This window comes from Globicephala melas, chromosome 4, assembly GCF_963455315.2.
Source record: "Globicephala melas chromosome 4, mGloMel1.2, whole genome shotgun sequence".
In the NCBI taxonomy this organism is placed as follows: domain Eukaryota; kingdom Metazoa; phylum Chordata; class Mammalia; order Artiodactyla; family Delphinidae; genus Globicephala; species Globicephala melas.
In genome coordinates, this window is record NC_083317.1 from 3,679,132 (window position 1) to 3,695,143 (window position 16,012).

General features: G+C 49.4%; 1 long non-coding RNA gene across 1 annotated transcript in view; it reads right to left on the reverse strand.

The window, feature by feature from the left end:
• Positions 1-16,012, reverse strand: part of LOC132597236 (uncharacterized) — an 18,743-nt gene continuing 2,731 nt past the window's right edge. Inside the window, exons 2-3 of the long non-coding RNA XR_009563649.1 lie at positions 2,680-2,898; positions 1-1,749 (exon numbers count right to left, since the gene is read on the reverse strand). This is a non-coding gene — a long non-coding RNA (uncharacterized lncRNA). The remainder of the gene's footprint in view (positions 1,750-2,679; positions 2,899-16,012) is intronic.

Sequence of the window (16,012 nt, forward strand, 5' to 3'; positions counted from 1 at the left end):
ACCAGCCCCCATAACTGTGTAAAATAATTCCTTAAAATAAATATTTCCCTCTCTCTCAATATACAACAGATATATAGATACGCAGACACACACACACACACCCTGTTACCCTGCTGATTATTGGTGACGCTTCTGTGGGGAACCCTAACACACTACATTTATTATTTTTCTTGTAAAACGGCACTTGTTTGAGATTTTTAAACGGCTGACACTTCATTATTCACATGACGTTGGCTATTCTTCCCTTCACAAAGGTTTTTTTTCCTTTTTTTCAGGATATCGAATATATTTCCCTGTGCTGTACAGTAGGTCCTTGTTGTTTATCTGTTTTTTATATAGTAGTTTGGGTCTGCTAATCCCAAACTCCTAATTTATCCCTCCTCCTACCCTTCCCCTTTGGCAACCATAACTTTGTTTTCTATGTCTGTTTCTGTTTCATAGGTAAGTTCACTTCTGTCATATTTTAGATTCCACGTATAAGTGGGGTATCACATGATATTTGTCTCTCTCTGACTTACTTGTATGATAATCTCTATGTCCATCCACGTTGCTGCAAATGGCATTATTTCATTCTTTTTTATGGCTAACATTTCATTGTGTGTTTGTGTGTGTGTGTGTGTGTATACACACACACACACACACACACACACACATATATATATATATATATATATATATACCACATCTTCTTTATCCATTCATCTGTCAATGGACATTTAGGTTGCTTCCATGTCTTGGCTACTGTAAATAGCTCTGCTATGAACACTGGGGTGCGTGTATCTTTTCAAATTAGAGTTTTCTGTGGATATACGCCCAGCGGTGAGATTGCTGGATCATATGGTGACTCTATTTTTAGTTTTTTGAGGAACCGCCATACTGTTCTCCACCGTGGCTGCACCACTTCACGTTCCCACCAACGGTGCACAAGGGCTCCCTTCTCTCCACGCCCTCTCTGGCATTTATTACTTGTAGACTTTTTGCTGATGGCCTTTCTGACCGGTGTGAGGTGGTACCTCATTGTACTTTTGATTTGCGTTTCTCTAACGATTAGTGATACTGAGCATCTTTTCATGTGCCTCTTGGCCGTCTGTATGACTCCTTTGGAGAAATGTCTATTTAGGTCTTCTGCCCATTTTTCAATTGGGTTTTGTTTTTTTTAAATTATTGAGTTCTATGAGCTGTTTGTATGTTTTGGAAATTAAGCCCTTGATGGTCGCATCGTTTGCAAATATTTTCTCCCAGTCTGTAGGTTGTCGTTTCATTTTGTTTACAGTTTCCTTTGCTGTGCAAAACCTGTAAGTTTCCCTTCACGAAGATTCTGAATTCCACCAATACCTGGGTCACCGTGCGCATGCGTAGCTTGTATAATCACAGTGGTGAGTATGTCTGAAGAACAATGTTGAAAGTGGCTGTCCTGTCCGCCCACGGCAGGGGTCCATAGGCACGGAGACTGCCAGATCCAGCTGCCCGCAAGACACAGACAGAAGCTCAGATCACGTGTGTCTCCCTCCTGGGTACAGGGAGAAGGGAGTGGGAAACCAGCTCGGTTCGGAATGGAAAATGGGACGTTTAGAGGAGAAGGAAGCTCAGGACAAGTTGAAGCTGGAAAAAGCTGGACCAGAGTTAGAGGAACTGTGCAGTGAGACACAGGGGAAAGGGCTCCCCGCTGCTTGAAGCTGACCAGCAATTCCCAGCAGATGATGGTGCTGAGGACCAGGGCCTCCTATCCCGTGTTACGTTTCATAGACGCTAGAATGCAAAGGAATGCAATAAATATTCATTGAATGAACAAATGAATGAGTAAATCCCATAAAGTCAAAATATAAGACGTTTCTGTGCACACACGGGTGGGTTAATTCCTGTACTCTCCCCAGCTATTAACGAAACCTCACATAGGAGCAGCCAGCACCTGCTCTAACACATACTTCAGTGGTTGCCCAATGCTCATTTGTGAAATCCATTTTTAAAAATCTGCTATTTCAAGTGTCTGGAGTGAAAATAGTGTCCCCATCATTTTTAAAAGTTTCCACAAAAGGCAGTGTGGTGGGGTGAACCGTGTCCCCCTAAAGATATGCTGAAGTCCTGACCCCAATATCCGTGACTGTGGCCTTCTTTGGAAACAGGGTCTTTGCAGATGTCATCAAGTTAAAATGTGGTCGTTGTGGATGAGCTGGTCTGTAATCTAATGACTGGGGTCATAAGGAGAGAGAGAGATAAAGACACAGAGGACACACAGGGAGGCCATGTGACAACGGGGCAGAGATTGGAGTGCTGTGTCTACAAGCCAAGGAGGGCCATGGAGTGCGGCACCCACAGAAGCTGGGAGAGGCGGGAAGGACCCTCCCGTAGAGTCCGCAGAGGAAGCATGGCCCTGCTGACTCCTTGATTTGGGACTTGTGGCCCGCAGAACTGTGAGAGCACAAAGTTCGCTTGTTTAAGCCACACGGTCTGTGATGTATAGAATGAGTACACGTAAAATGGCACAGAACAAGGCTATGCCCTAAGAGCCAGTACTAGCAGTGAGCTGAACAGGAAACAAATTCTGAAACAAGTAACTCATACTCTTAGAGGTTTACATCATGCTGGGCACCTGTCCACTGTCTAACACTTGAGACTCACTAACTCAACCCTTCAACAACCTAGGGGGAGACCAAGGCACAGAGAGGTTAAGTAACTCACTCAAGGTCACACAGCTCATCCCTGGCAGGGTGGGGATGTGACTCAGTTTGGACCCAGAGCCTCCTTCTTCAGCACTAAGTGGTCCAGCATGTGGGCCTCTTCTGTCGCCGCAGCTGAGCCTCTGGATCTGGAAGCACGCTCTCTGCAGCACCGTGGTCTCCATACGAAGCTCCAGGGTTATTCCCAGTGAGACACTTTGCGGGCAGCACAACGCCTAGACTTGAAAGTGAGTCGGCCGTGTCAGGAGAGACGTGAGTGCCTTCACCGGGCAACTCTTCAGTGAAGAGCTACTAGGTGCCGTCACCACCAGAACCGTCAAAAACTCTGGGTCAGACCTGACCGCACACATTCAGCCCTTCCCCTCCGCCTCGCGCCCCAGCCCCGCCCTCCCACCTTCAGCTCCGCCTCCACCCAACAGCCCCCTACTCTGTCCCATCCCTGCTCCAGGCCTCCTGCTCTCAGCTGCCTTGTGCATGTTACCAGGCCCCACCCCTACATCTCTGACTGCGCGACCCAGCCCGACCTGGCCCTGCCCACCGCCATTAGAGCTTATGACTATCTCCCAAGTCCCATCTGCTCCCCCCACGTCAGTCCAATTGTGCCACCCCCAACCGCTGGCTGCATCTTCCTTTCCACCCTCATCCCCCACTACTCCTCCTTGATCTTCACACCTCATCTGGTCTCCAAGATCATGACGCTCCTCTCCGTGCCAGGCAGGATGCTAAACCCTGGGGCCACAAGCAGAGAGAAAAGGTGCGGGGACAGGTGAGAAGGTATCTGTGATTGCCTCCAAGTGATAAGTGCTGGGCCCCAAATGCACCTGAATCCCAATGGAACAGCGAGGAAAAACTACTTAGCCCTGTGCAGAGGTCAAGGAGGGCTCCCCAGAGGAGGTGACACCAGGTTGAGGCTGGGAGGATGGCAAGGAGCTGGCTAAGCATGAGGTGGGAGAAGGACATTGCAGGGAGGAGGAGGGAGAAGCTGTGTGACCTCCCTGAGCTGAAGTTAGCTCTACCTGATGGCATCTTGGCCCGCCTGCAAGCTTCAAAGGGCTGGAGAGACAGGCTGAGCCGCAACAGCCCAGCCTCGTGTGCCTTGCTAAGGTCCAGAGATGGCAGGACATCCCTAACTGCCACTGTTGAGTTGCACCCCGCTTTAGGTTCTATTCATACATAGAACATACGTTCCTGGTTCTCTTGCCAGATGCTTCCTCACCTCCTCTGGACCCAGAGAGACAAATAGCTTGGGGCCGCTCTGCTGGGGGCAGCCTCTCAGAGTTCTTGTGGGGTCACTGCCATTGGGACTGTGATCTTAGGCCCGCTGTGGACGTCCCACTCAGTGCTGGGCATGTGTGAATGCGTGGGACCCAGCTTGGGGGTGGGGAGGCGGAGGACACAGGGACCCGTTGCCTGGCAACAACACCCCGCCCTCCCCCAGCCCAGCCAGACCTGGTGGTACCTACTGTGCCATAACTTTCCTCCCACCACCTGCAGGGTGACTGCACTTTGTCATCGTAATCCGTCCTGTGTATGATGCTGGTGTGGAGGCTTCACCCTGCCCTGTCCCTGGAGCCCCTTCCCCGCAATGGCTGATGACCCTGGAGGGACTTCTCCATCCCTGGATGAACCAGCTCCCAATCCCAGGGCGCTAGAGCCTGACTCCCGCCTGCTTATCCCCAAGGCCCTAAATCCACCTGCCTGGTTGCCAGCCCGCTCCGCTGCACCCCTTTTGCAGGCCCTGGCTTGGTTCTCTGGTCCTCCGACTGCATCTTTCCTCAAACCCAAGTGGGTGCATCCACTGACATTGTCAGGTGAAGGCCTGTATCTACCACACAAAGAAACCTACCTTGAGTTCCCAGCATGCACACGACTTCACGCAGTCGCTCTCCGTTTTAAAGTCACATTTCCCATGAGCTGCTGATTCGTGCGTTCAAAGTGCATCTCCTGGACTTCTGCGTGCTCTGGGAAACTGCCCACCCAGACCATGGCAGGGCTCGTGCCTCCAGAATGGGTTTCAAAAGCACCATTGACAGGTGACTAACCCCTTCTTAGCATATGTGTAATACAGTTGAATCCCTTCCCATCCGAGACAAAAGCTACTTACTGGATACACTCTGCCACGTTTGGGAGTGTTAGTTAATTAATCTGGGATAGATTAATGCAGCCAGAGCAAAGATTTAACAGGCAGGGGTGCCAGGCTGTGGGGCAGTGGCCAGGGTAGAGCTAATAGCATGCACGAGGGCATGAGAAGGAAGTGGAAAAGGGGGAGCAGCGGTCTGGACTGGGCCCTGGGGAACACTTCCCTCCCTCTCTACCCGGCAAACCCAGGGAGTCACAGTGCCCTAGAATCACCCCGCTGGACGTTTGCATCAGTGACCATGCCTGCTGTCTTATTTCAGGCCCTTTCCATTTCCCATCGCAAACATTGCAGAAGACCCACAGCTTCCAGGCTCTTCCCTCTCCTCCCCTCCAGTCCTCTGCAGAACACCCAGGCTCACCAGCTGGACATGTCTCTCCCGATGGTAAAATCTCTCACTCTGTCCTTGTCACCCAAGGGAAGGCATGGGCTCACAGAGCCCGCACCTGTCCATGCTCAGCCTCAGCCTCGTGGGCACCAGCTGGGCCCACGTTAGTGCAGTGTGGACTCCGTGAGGGCAGGAGCTTTGCTTTTCCTATTGATCTGTCCTAAGGGCTAGAAGAGTGCCCAGCATGAAGTAGGTGCAGAAGAAAGCAAGAGAGAAAGAAAGAAAGAAAGAAAGAAAGAAAGAAAGAAAGAAAGAAAGAAAGAAAGAAAGAAAGAAAGAAAGAAAGAAAGAAAGAAAGAAGGAAGGAAGGAAGGAAGGAAAGAAAGAAAGAAAGGAAGGAAGGAAGGAAGAAAGAAAAAGAAAGAAAAGAAAAGAAAGAAAGAAAAGAAAGAAAAAGAAAAGAAAGAAAGAGAAAGAAAGAAAGAAAAGAAAGAGAAAGAAAGAAAGAAAAGAAAGAAAGAAAGAAAGAAAGAAAGAAAAAGACAGAAAGAAAGAAAGGGAGAGAGAGAGAGGGAGGGAGGGATGGAGGAAGAAAGAAGACAAGTAAGTGACCGTTGCGTTTGGTCCCGTGGAGGTCACCGCTGACCTTGGCAAGTCATGGAGACTCAGGAAGACTGGAGTGAACTGAGGAACACCCAGGGGGAGGGGTGTGAACAGAAATGGGGACACAGACACCTTCCAAGTGTCCTGATCATGCTGTATTTCATGTTGATGACCTCATGCACGCCATTGGCAAGTTGAGCTCCTTCAAGACGGGGCCTGAGCCTTGTGCATCTCTGCACCCCACCAGCAGCACAAGCACCCCCGCCCTTTGGCCCATACTCAGTAAACTTACTCACTGAACACCTGGATAAAGCTGTTGGTGAGGGCTTCCCTGGTGGCACAGTGGTTCAGAATCCGCCTGCCAATGCAGGGGACACGGGTTCGAGCCCTGGTCTGGGAAGATCCCACATGCTGCAGAGCAACTAAGCCCGTGCACCACGACTCCTGAGCCTGTGCTCTAGAGCCCGCGAGCCACAACTCCTGAGCCCGTGCGCCACAACTACTGACGCCCGCGCACCTAGAACCTGTGCTCCGTAACAAGAGAAGCCACTGCAATGAGAAGCCTGCGCACCGCAAAGAAGAGTAGCCCCTGCTCGCTGCAACTAAAAAGAAAGCCCGCATGCAGCAATGAAGACCCAACGCAGCCAAAAATAAATAAATAAAAAATAAATAAAAGCTGTTGGTGAGAAATGTCACTTTTGCTCATAACCCATCAGCCATAACTGATGCCCCCTAATGGCAGGGGGCAGGACATGTAATTATCATGAGTGCCCTGGGGTGGTCGGAAGGAGACTCAGAGAGAAGCCCAGAAAGTCTCTGCTGCTCTGTAAAAGGGAACCCCATTCCATCCACTGTCAATGGAGCCCCCCTGGGGCGGGCGCCCACCTGCCTCGCGTCTTCACGCTGAGAGACAAGCGTGCTGAGGAAGACGTGGGCTCTGCCCTTGCAGAGCTCTGAACCTCAGCCTGGTGACAGGCATGTAAACCCACATTTCTTCACGAGAGGAGTGTCCCAGGCCCCCAGGTGTTGCTTGTTGGGAGGGCCAGAGAAGCAACACCCAAATGTGGCCTTTGCCCTGAAAGTTACTTTAGAATTTCCTGATTATCAATGAATGTCTATTTCCCGTCATCACAACTCCGTGGTCAAGTTTATAATTGCTATAATTCAGTAACAAATTTCACCACCAAAAATAATTTTGAGCTGGTGTGCATCAGGGTTACCTTGGGAAAGCATCAGAGGAGCAAAGCATCCCAGTGCCACGGATCAGACCCGCCCCACCTGCCATGGGTCGCTTCACACTCCAAGCTGTACCGCAGGAGCCAGGCACCGCCGCGGTGCTGACCTTCTCTTCAGATCCTGCACCCGGCGTCCCTAACAGGGCTTCGCTCAGAGCACATCCGGGAACTTCCCCCCTCGCCCAAACTTAATACGTCTTTACTTAGCAACATCTCCTAAGGTCCTACTTTTAAAATATTATAGATTTGTATGGAATTTCCTCGCATTTTTCTGTACGTGCCAATTTATAGGTTTCCCTGGCTTTTGTATTGCCATTATTATTTGCAAATGGGAATACGTGCAATTTTGAGCACATTACTTCTATCAATTTATTATGACACCTGTCGTATCACATGAGGGATTCTGTCTTTATTTCGTGACGTTTTTTGTTAATATGCGTCAGTGTTTTCTTTTTTTAATTTATTTTTTATGGAAGTATAGTTGATTTATAATGTGTAAGTTTCTGGTGTACAGCAAAGTGATTCAGTTATACATACATATATATATTCTTTTTCATATTCTTTTCCATTATGGTTTGTCCCAGGATATTGAATATAGCGCCCTGTGCTCTACAGTGGGACCTTGTTGTTTATCCATTCTGTGTATAATAGTTTGCATCTGCTAATCCCAAATTCCCACTCCACCCCTCCCTCACCCCACCTCCTCCTTGTCTGTTCTCTATGTCTGTGAGTCTGTTTCTGTTTCGTAGATAAGTTCATTTGTGTCGTATTTTGCGACACTGCAGTGGCTTCTCTTGTTGTGGAGCACGGGCTCTAGGCACGCGGGCTTCAGTAGTTGAGGCGCACGGGGCTTAGTTGCTCTGTGACATGTGGGATCTTCCTGGACCAGGGATCAAGCCCGTGTCCCTTTCCTTGGCAGGCGGATTCTTAACCACTGCACCACCAGGGAAGTCCCCGTGCATCATTGTTTTGTTGTTGTTTGTTTGTTTTTTGCGGTACGCGGGCCTCTCACTGCTGTGGCCTCTCCCATTGCGGAGCACAGGCTCCGGACGCGCAGGCTCAGCAGCCACAGCTCACGGGCCCAGCCGCTCCACGGCATGTGGGATCTTCCCGGACCGGGGCACAAACCCGCGTCCCCTGCATCGGCAGGCGGCCTCTCAACCACTGCGCCACCAGGGAAGCCCCATCATTGTTTTTAAATCTTATATTCAGGATCACCCCAGGCTGATTCTGTTTCACCCCATGCATCTTGCTCGTCATTCTCACCATCTCCTCCAGGAACACTTTTATCTGCACTTATTCTAGATCTAGTTATTTTTCCCTGGAATAGCTTTAAGGAGTTCTTTAAGGAAGGAGTAGAAATGACAACAATAATACCTAATTCTCGTTGAATGCTTACTGTATGCTAGGCAGCGCTAAGGGACCTTTATTGTCTCATTTAATCCTCACACGTGTCTCATTTAATCCTTATACATGACCCGCGGAGGTGTGGATTGCCAACGCTCCCGTCTGAAGGATGAGGACTGCAGGTTGCTGAGGTTACGTACTAATAACTTGCCCAGGGCCACCCAGTTATTCAGTGGAAGAGCTGGCATTTGAACCCAGGACTGATCAATGCCACCACCACACTCTCAGCACCGCCTACTCTGCCTCTTGGTGCCCTCCTTAATAAAAGAAAAAACATCAACTCCCTGCATTTCTTGCGGTTATGTCTGAGCCGGACCAGCCATGCCTATTAAAATCATCGCAGCTCAAGTTTTCTTTCACTGTGATCAGTGACAGTAGGTTCATCGTTCCTAATTGCAGAATTAAACCCTAGTTTCTCAGCGGCGGGAAGCTTCTTCATTTATTGTGCGGTTGACACCAAGTTGCAGACTTGCAGGCCTGTCAGTTTCAGTAACATCTCCACAACAGCTCAGCTATGCTTGGTGACATTTTGTTTTTATAATATGTCCAATGAGGCATCAATGGTATAATTTTTGCTTATTATCTCTTTACCGTTTTATACAGATTGGACCCTGCTAAAAACATTACCTGAGCAATTCTCTCCTGAAAGTTAGCTTAGACCTGCTAAAACAACTGATGGCTTATAGTATACTATAGTATGATTGTCTTGGTGGTCGCTTAGAGTTTTTGGTACCTGAGCTCAAGATAGGCCACTGACTCTAGCAGGCACTAAAAGGCAATGAAAACAGTGAGGTCCCCTTTCTTGCAGCACTGGGAGGGGATTTTAGTTTTAATTCAGAATTCTGATGAGCTAACTTCAAGCCCAGGAGAAAGATCAGAGCACTTAATTTTAGAATAATTATTACACTGCTGATGATACAGTGGTGAGAGTATCTCAGTAAGCACGCCATCAGGACGAAATCTATCACTCCAGTCCATTGAGTTCAAGGGGAGGACTAAACTTGAAACGGAAATCAGATTTCAGAGGGATGCCCAAACGTTTTTTCACGCTTACCTCCCTATCACATACTCTGAATACTTTATTTTTTTAATTTAGTCGATTTTTATAAGTCAAAACTTCTTGGGAATGTTGCCAAGCATCCTCTGAGAATCCTAGACGTATCATAGCCAGTGATACATCAAGTGAATTAAATACGCAGGCTTGGTAAAACCTCAGATGACATCACTGTGGTTTTCGGTCATGGGTCAGCCTCAACTATCAACGTTCGAAGTGTTGAAACATTGGCAATGATTTGCCTACCTTGTTAAGAAAGCAAGCAAGCATAAAAGGGACAGGGTATCTATTTTCAGAAGTAGTCATTTCACAGAGAACCAGACAGGGTACCAAATCAATAGAGTCACATACTGAGGGCGGGATTCTGTCTAATGGAGGAAGCAGATCAAATCATTTGACCCAGTTTTTACGAGTGCTTCGTAAGCAAACTCCAAGTTCTATAATGTTTTATCAAGTCTAGCTCTATAGTTGCTATTTTAATATTAATTGGGGGGGAACTATTAAAGACGCTTAAATGTGTCAAATGTATAGCATAAAACATGACAAACATCAAAAGGCATTTGGAGGTGATTAAGTACAGTAAGTACTTTTAAAATCAAATTTAAATGCACGTTTGTATTTCTTTTTTCAGTAGGGTGACTCACGTTCTGGACCAGGGTCAATGACGCTGACTCTTACTAAAAGAAAAGGGGCAAAGCTTTAAAGTCTCCAAGATTTTTTTTAAAAAGGAAAAAAGAAAGAAAAAACAGTGGCATCTCTGATCTTTTAAAAATGGCTTCAGGGTCAGGGCTTCCCTGGTGGCGCAGTGGTTGAGAGTCCGCCTGCCGATGCAGGGGACGTGGGTTCGTGCCCCAGTCCGGGAGGATCCCACATGCCGCGGAGCGGCTGGGCCCGCGAGCCTGCGCGTCCGGAGCCTGTGCTCCGCAACGGGAGAGACCGCAACAGTGAGAGGCCCGCGTACCTTTAAAAAAAAAAAAAAAAATCATAAAAAAAAAATGGCTTCAGGGTCAGATCAATTTAGTCAGCGTTTTTAGCCCTCTGTTCACTCTGTGCACGGAAACACACAAAGCTGGAGGTCCAAATGGGACAAAGTTAGCCATTTGTGAATGTCCTGGTGAGAGACACCCCCATTCCGCTCGTAGGTACCCAGAACAAACTGCTGTTTGGGAAGGGCCGCCCCACCAATACCCTTTGCTGAGTTCGTTTTTCTCCCACAATCTGGTGTCTTGGTCTAGAGATCCAGAATGCCTGTCAGCTCCCTCGTGCCTGCCCTGGACCCGGCACAGCCTGTGTCAGGGATGAAGCTGGAACGCCTTGCTTCGTGGCCATTTACGGGAAGCGGGTGGCTGATTGATTCCAGAGCTCTCATTGTGGCACAGAGAGGACAGAGGCTGGCAGGGCCACCTCCTGCCTCAGGCCCGCCCTGCATCTGGGTCCCCGGGAGAGGCGGAACCGCCTGCCTCGGGCTCCACAGCTCTGAGCACACACGGGTCTCACAGCGTTTACACCTGGACTGACAGTTCACATCTATTTCCCCAGAGAGGATGCCAGCTCCTTGAGGGCAGGGATCACCTGGTATTCATCTTTGCAGCCCAAGAGCCTGGGGCACGGCGGGCACGTAAATCATAATACTGAAGGCGGGGAGGGTGAAAAGGAGAGATGGCCGAGGGGTGGATCTGATCCGCTTCCCCACACACCTCACGCTTCACAGAAAAAGTAGCTCATCAAGCACAGGCCGTGGGCTGCAGGTCCCTCAGCTTCCTGCTTCCTTCCAGGTCTCCCGGCTGCACACGCCTTTCTCCCTGCCCCGACCACCTAACCTCAGCTCTGGGCTCTGGGTTACCCCTCCCCGTTAGAAGAGAAAGAAGATAAGGGCCGACCCGTTAAGCGTGCTTCCACAGATCTGAAATATTTTCGGAGCGGCTTATCTGCAGGTCTCAGCCTTTGCTGTCTGCCCTGGTCTGACCTCTATTGCTCCACGGCCTGGCTTTTACGAGCCTCGCCTTCCTGGGGCGTAGACGGCAGTGGTCATTCTAAAGCGCAGGGGAGCCGTGTGGGTCTGATCACGATTGAGGGAAGACATTTGTGCAGCAGCGGCCGCCATTTTTCACCCTGCTCCACGGCCTGGGGACATAGATCCATCTTCCTTTACCAAAGGAATCCCACGGTGCAGCTATTAAAAGAACTGCATTCCTCCCCATCTTTCATGAGAGCAGCTTATGGAAGGGCACACAAGAAAACCCATCTAAATCCATGGGTTTTTTTTTTTTTTCCTTTTTTTTTTTTTTTTTGCGGTACGCGGGCCTCTCACTGCTGTGGCCTCTCCCGTTGCGGAGCACAGGCTCCGGACGCGCAGGCTCAGCGGCCATGGCTCACAGGCCCAGCCGCTCCGCGGCATGTGGGATCTTCCCGGACTGGGGCACGAACCTGCGTCCCCTGCATCAGCAGGCGGACTCTCAACCACTGTGCCACCAGGGAAGCCCTAAATCCATGTTCTTGTTGCACGGTTCATAATCAAATACCCAGAATTACAACTGCTATTGAAAACACACACACACACACACACACACACACACACACACACACACACACACAGAGTCCTCTCCCAATCTTGCCGAAGGCAAAAGGGCTGCTAGGAACTGGCGTTGAGGTGCTGACGTGATTCAGTTACTATCGGTGGCAACTGTCAGCCGAATTGGAGGACCTGGAGGTGTCTAGGTGTTTAAGGACCAGGGTGGTGGGAAGAGAGAGGAGGGGTGAGCAGGTCCTGCCTCTGAAGAAAAGAGCACGGCGGGCTGAAGCTTCTACTCGGGGGGTTCTTCAGTTCAGTACCCTCCCCTTTCTTACCATGATGAGCAAAGACCAGGCTTCTCAACAGTGAGGACACAGTGGAATTGACACTCAACCCAGCCCAGCCTCAACCATGCTCAGGAGAGAGCTGGGCCCCACCCAGTTCTGAGGCTCGCTGGCATCTCACATGGCAGACACCATGAGGGCGGTTGTCATGATCCATTCACAGAGAATCGAACGCTTCACCACTTCTCATTGCCTCCTTTTTCCTACATCATCATGTGCTTTTCAAAGACCTTCCCCCACGGCTGACATGGAAACAGGAACACTGTGTTCACGTGTCGTAGGTCAAATAGTAGCCTCCAAAAACATCTGGTCCCAATCTCTGGAACCTGTGATGTGACCTTATTATGGAAAAGGGGTCTTTGCAGATGTGATTAAGTTAAAGGTCTTGAGATTGGAAGATGATCCCTGATTACCTGGGTGAGGCCTAAATGCCGTCCCAAGTGTCCTTAGAAGAGAAAGGCCACAAGACAAGGAATGCCAGCAGCCACCCAAAGGTCAGAGGCCACCAAGAGATTCTCCCCTGTATCCTCCTGAGGGAGCGCAGTCCCGCTGGTACCTTGACTTCAGCCCAGTGATACTGACTTCAGATTTCTGACCTCCAGAACCATGAAAGAATAAATTTCTGCTGTTTTAAGTCATGAAGATTGGGATAATTTGTTAAAGAAACCACGGACAATGAATCCACCTCTCTCTACCTTAACCTGACTGTTTAAAGGGACAACCCCTCAGCTTAACAGGTTGGGCAAATTTGGACGTCTAGACACAAGTTCAAAATGAAACAGAGAATCACAGCCAGTTAAAACTTCACACTTCCAGGGAATTCCCTGGCGGTCCAGTGGTTAGGACTCTGCGTTTCCACTGCCGAGGGTGCAGGTTCAATCCCTGGTCAGGGGTCTAGATCCCGTAAGCCACATGGCCCAAAATAATAATAATAATAAATAAAAACTTCCCACTTCCAAATATGTAGAGGCTTATGTTTTTAAACCTCAATTTACAAAAGGGCTGTTTGGTACAAGATATACAAACAAGTCGAGTTATGGTATTACTGACACAGACTCAGACATCACTGTGATAGTCTCTGAGGGAAAACTGGCCATTGAGGGCAGATGGCCCAGGACACAGTGCTAGCGACAGGCCCAAAGCTCTGGGACTCACAGGTTCACAGGCACAGTCTCTGCACCAAGAGCCCACAAGTGAAGCAGCTGACCTGCTAGCAGCCGGTAACCGATGAATAATGTCACAGCAAAGCCACCGCAGCACAGGGGCAGGAGGCCTGGGGCTGAAGCTTGGAGGAGAAACGGGATCTGCCAGCAGGCTGAATAGGAAAAGGGCATCTGGGCAGTGCCGGTCCCAGCCATGCGTGGCTGGAGCAGTTGGTGCAGGGGGGACGCCCAGAGCCATCCCCACTCCACTTTGTAGGTCGTGCCAGCACTGAGGCCGCAGACAACATCCAATTTGCACTTAGAGAGATAAATCGGACTAAAAACGTTCTGGGTTGGCACGGAAAGGCGCAAACCCGAAGCAGGAACGTGGCTGAGTGGCTACAATGACTGGCCAGAGGCCCTGGAGCCAGGGAGCGGCAGCAGAAGGGCAGGTGAGGACAGATCAGGGGTGTTTAGAGGTAGATTGATAAGACTGAGTGACGGCTGAATGCAGACACTGAGAGAGAAGAGTCTAAAATTACCATCAGCCTTCTGGCTGGGGTGACAGGGCAGTCCCACTAAGTAGGACAGGGATAGGGGAGGAAGAAAAGGTTCAAGGGACGACAGAAAGAACTTAGGAAGTTGTGCTATGTGAGCGCAGAGCTGTAGGTTATCCAAACGGTGATATCTAACGAGGAGCTGTCCAGATAAATGATGTGAACCGTGTCTAAATAAATCTACATGTACATGGAGCTAGAAATCCTGCCGGGATGCATCCGTGTGTGGAGGACACACAATAAAAATATGAACTCAAGGTCAGGCACCACGCTGGGCACCGGGCAGGCAGAGGGGAACAGGAAGCCCACTGAGGGGGAGAGGCTGCTGTCAGGCAAATCCAATAACAAGTGCACACGTGTATAACAAGCTACGCAAGCTGCTATGGGAGCACAGAGGGGGGCCCCAAATGCAATGAGGCTGAGTGATAACAGGGGAGGGGGCTGGGGGAGTCCTGGAGGAAGGAACGAGAACCAGCAAGATAAAATTATCAAGGGGAGACTGAGTGTGCACAGGGCAGGGGGAGGAAGAGCTCAGGGGAGAGGACAACGGACAAGGACACTCAGAGGTGAGAGGCAGAGTGTGACTTGTTCGGAGAGGACGTGTGTCCACGTGGGTGCCGGGGGACGCGGGATTAGAGGCGGGCTGTCACCAGTTTGGTCAGTCACATTACGAAATTTGAATGTCATCCTTAAAGCAATAGAGAGCCATCAGCAACTTAAGCAAGGGAGTGGCATGACACCTTTGGCTTTTTAAGAGGATCACTTGAACTGCAGCACGAGGGTGGATTGAACGGGAACATCCTGGAGGCTGGGGAGCAGTTAGGAAGTTGGGGACTGGCCCGTGGTTACATTATCAGAGGTACAGCCAGGAGGTGGATGGCCCCGATTTGGTGACGGGCCGAATACTGGTGATGAGGGAGGGGCTCTGGCTCAGGCAGCTGGGCTCACGTCCCAGGGATGGACAGGACTGCAATGGGGTGAGTGAAACAGGAGGGCCACGGTCAGAACGTCAGGAGACCCAAACTGTGAGGACGGTCTGGGCAGAGGAGCTGACACAGGAGGCTGAGAACCAAAGGTCAGATAACGGGTAGAAAATCCAGGGGAGGGAATTCCCTGGAAGTCCAGTGGTTAGGACTCTGCGCTCTCACTGCCGAGGGTGCAGGTTCAATCCCTGGTCGGGGAACTAAGGTCCCGCAAGCCATGTGCTGCGAGGCCAAAAAAGAAAAAAAGAAAAGAAAATCCAGGGGAACGAAGCATCACTGAAACAAGCAGGTTTGAAGGAGGAATTGGTAGGGTCACAAACCAAAGAGCCAACTGAACAAACTGCTGGATTTAGCAGTCAGGTCTCTTTTAGTGAAATGGCCTGATCACATGGCTTAAAGAGGAGACACCAGCGTGTATCTTCCTGAGGCAGCGGGAAGGGATGCAGGCAGAAGGCGATGGCTTTTGGCATACGGTACAGTACACTGAAAACTAGAAAACCCAGCTTCTAGCTCTGGTTACACAGCTGGTACGCGTTTTCTCACCCGTAACGTGGGGACAACTACGTGTGCTCGCCCAGCCTAACCACAGGGGACCCTAAAACTCAAGGCCCTTTGAAAGACTTATAATCACTGTTCTTTTAGTTCAAAGCCACTTTTTGCTCCACCACCATTCAGTTCAAAATACAAAGACACTTTTTCAAGCGTTTAAAGAGTTGCAGAAGAAAACTTTTAGGTGCAAGATTCTTCCTTTGAGACTGAGTCTTCTTAAAATTAGTGGAACGAAAACAACTGACAATAGAGCTGTTCATTTTGCAACACGTTTTTAATTTTAATCAACCTAATGCGAGATTATTTCTTGCACATGTTCCTCAGACGTTTCATAAATTTTTTTTTACCTAGGGTCGTATGTATAAACTCAACTTTAAAAAATTAAATTTATCTGAAAACTGACATTTGGAAAATATTAAACAACATGGATTTAAAAGCCAGCAATTTAAGCATTGGTCCTAAAAATGATCACTTTAAAAGGCA